This window comes from Mandrillus leucophaeus, unplaced genomic scaffold, assembly GCF_000951045.1.
Source record: "Mandrillus leucophaeus isolate KB7577 unplaced genomic scaffold, Mleu.le_1.0 Scaffold34, whole genome shotgun sequence".
Lineage (NCBI taxonomy): Eukaryota > Metazoa > Chordata > Mammalia > Primates > Cercopithecidae > Mandrillus > Mandrillus leucophaeus.
This window is the reverse complement of record NW_012103587.1, coordinates 300,000-300,404: the sequence shown is the minus strand read 5'-3', so window position 1 is coordinate 300,404 and position 405 is coordinate 300,000. Positions and strand designations below refer to the sequence as shown.

Below are 405 nucleotides of genomic sequence, written 5' to 3'. Positions count from 1 at the left end.
TACTTGGCTTAGTACCTGGGTGACAAATAATCTGTACAACAAAACCCTATGATATAAGTTTACCTATATAAACAACCTGCACAGGTAGACCTGAACCGAAAATGAAAGTTTAAAAAGAAAAAGAAGTAAAGAATGATAGTTACTTCTAGCCAGGCACGGAGGCTCACACTGTAATCCCAACACTTTGGCCAAGGCAGAAGAATTTCGAGGCCAGGAGTTTAAGACCAGCCTGGGCAACATAATGAAACCCCCATCTCTACAAACAAATTTTTGGCTGGGTGCGGTGGCTCAAGTCTGTAATCCCAGCACGTTGGGAGACCAAAGTGGGCAGATCACTTCAGCCCAGGAGTTAAAGAGACCAGTCTGGGCAACATGGCAAAACCCCATCTCTACAAAAAATTGGCC

General features: G+C 44.2%; 1 protein-coding gene across 1 annotated transcript in view; it reads right to left on the bottom strand.

Moving 5' to 3' along the window:
• TCTN2 (tectonic family member 2) overlaps nt 1–405 on the bottom strand; it is a 63,958-nt gene that overhangs the window by 40,143 nt on the left and 23,410 nt on the right. The window lies entirely within an intron of this gene.